The sequence below is a fragment of the Pteropus alecto genome, unplaced genomic scaffold, assembly GCF_000325575.1.
Source record: "Pteropus alecto unplaced genomic scaffold, ASM32557v1 scaffold39, whole genome shotgun sequence".
In the NCBI taxonomy this organism is placed as follows: domain Eukaryota; kingdom Metazoa; phylum Chordata; class Mammalia; order Chiroptera; family Pteropodidae; genus Pteropus; species Pteropus alecto.
Window position 1 is genome coordinate 2,696,717 of NW_006443568.1, and position 2,346 is coordinate 2,699,062.

At 35.9% G+C, this 2,346-nt stretch overlaps 1 pseudogene; it reads right to left on the minus strand.

Moving 5' to 3' along the window:
* Positions 1 to 264: 264 nt before the first annotated feature.
* Positions 265 to 383, minus strand: LOC112472982 (annotated as a pseudogene).
* Positions 384 to 2,346: the final 1,963 nt, after the last annotated feature.

The following is a 2,346-nucleotide window of genomic DNA, read 5'->3' on the forward strand; positions in this document are numbered from 1 at the left end:
GCTAGAAGCTACCCTTACCTCCTAGAGGCCCCTTATAATTCCTTGCCACCTGGGCATCCCCAACATCACCAAAAAGGAGAGTGACAAAGGGAGAGAGACAGAGAGAGGACTTGAGAGTGAGTTTGCTAGCAAGACAGTTCTACTTATTTTTATTTATATTTATTTATTTTTATTTTATTTTTTTTAGGCAAGGCAACTCTTGGTTGACCTCACAGATTGCAAGGACCTTGTCAGCTTACAATCTCTTATTTTTTTAATTTTTTATGCCTACAGCACCTGGTCTTCCTAGGTGGTCTCCCATCCAAGTACTAACCAGGCCCAACTCTGCTTAGCTTCCAAGATCAAACGAGACCAGGCTTGTTCAGGGTAGCATGGCTGTAGATGCAAGACAGTTTTAAATAACTTAATGTAATCATAAAATCACAGCCCATCACTTTTGCCATATTTTATTGATTAGAAGAAAATCGCAGGTTCTGTCCACAGTAAAGGGGAGAGGATTATACAAAGACCTGAACACTAAGAGGTAGGCATCACGGGGCCATCTTAGAATCTGTCCTCCATAGGTAGTATAAGTTCTTCAACTATGTTTTTCTTCTTAAAGTTGATTTTGGCTATTCTAGGTCCTTTGCCTTACTGTATAAATTTTAGAATCAGCTGTAAATTTCTACCAAAAAAGCTGACTGGAATTTTGATTAGGACTGTGTTAGATCTATAGATTAATTTGGGTACAAATAACACCTTAAAACTATTGAGTCTTCTGATGCATGATCATAGTGCATCTCTCCATTTACAGCAATCTTCTTTAATTTCTATCAGCAAAGGTTTCTAGTTTCCAATGTACATATCTTGCACATATTTGTACAAATTTATCCCTAAGCATTTTATATTTTTGATGCTATTTAAATGGGATTTTTAAATTTTTCAATTTCATTAAAAAATCCTTAATCAGAAAACTTGGAAAAGTAGACTCATTGTATGGAAAACCATGGTTGTCCTGTGCTTACTGTAACTAGGAAGACATGCATGTTAAATAAAGAGTAGTAATGTTAGCACTCCCATTTAGAAGATTGACTTCTAAGCAAGTCCCCTTACCTAAGTATTATCAGCAATAAAGATGACATCTTGCTCTTTATGCAACTATCTAATACCTATGTTTATTTTTCAATTTTTTTCTGACTGGCCCGGGGAAGACAGTATGATTAACTCCCTAAATCATCAACATCTCCCTCATCTGACTGGTGAAACCTACTCATATTTCAAAACTCAACTCAAGGCTTCCTGCTTCATGACAACTTCCTGACATTCCCTCCCATGTGTCCCTGCTTGCACTTCCTGTGGTGCATGTGGCAACACTTAGCTACTCTCCTTTGTCAATATAGCCATCTTGTTCCTCCTCCTCCTTCTAAATATGTAAAAGTCTCAAAAGTGTAAAGAAAAACCATATTTTATTTATCTTTGTAGCCCCAATGCCTAACACAATGCTAGGTGAGCAGTAGGTATTCAGCAAATGCTTGCCAAATAAATTAATTTTTTGAGAATTTTTATAAGATTTATTTAAACCAAACTGATGAAAAGCAAAATCTAAAATGCTCCTAAAAGGAATTGTTATGACTACAAAATGATATGACTTCAGTTCTTGAAAAAGGATAACTGTTCATTACATAATGGTTAATGAAATAACAGAACACAAAGTCCTATATATACATTAAGATTACAACTATATAAAAATGTGTGTGCATTGAAAGGTAATATGTAAAATAAATTGCCATGTTTTTGATATCTTTTTTAACAAAAATTTTAAAACTCTTTATTATTTCTAATGTCTGAATTCCCTACCCTCTCGCCCCACACACATAGGGTTGGGGGTGAGGGATTAATGTTATGTGGGACACTGAGACACTGAGGGCAGCCAAGTAAAGACAGTTGAGGAAAGCAGGATTAAACAAGAGAGAAACAAAGTTTGAATGCTAACCAAATCCAAGGGCCAGGAACAGGGTCAAGGAAAGAGATCACAGAACCTAGAACTCAGAATAGGATCACTGGGAGAGCAAAATTCAGGGTGGAGGGGAATTCAAACATTGCTTCCCTAAATATCTATGGGAGACAATGGATTTCATTTGTTTAACACACATGAAACACACATGTCAGACACTGGGCACTGGTTTCACAAAGATGAATAAGACAAAGTCTTAAATGGGATAAATACAAAGATGCCTAGGCCTCTTACAGTAATAGTGTTGAAAATCAAAAACAAAGAGAAGATATTAAATGCAGCCAGAGGAAAAAGGGCAATTATCTTTTATATTAGCAAAAGTAACAGAGAAATAGAAACAATGGGATATATAG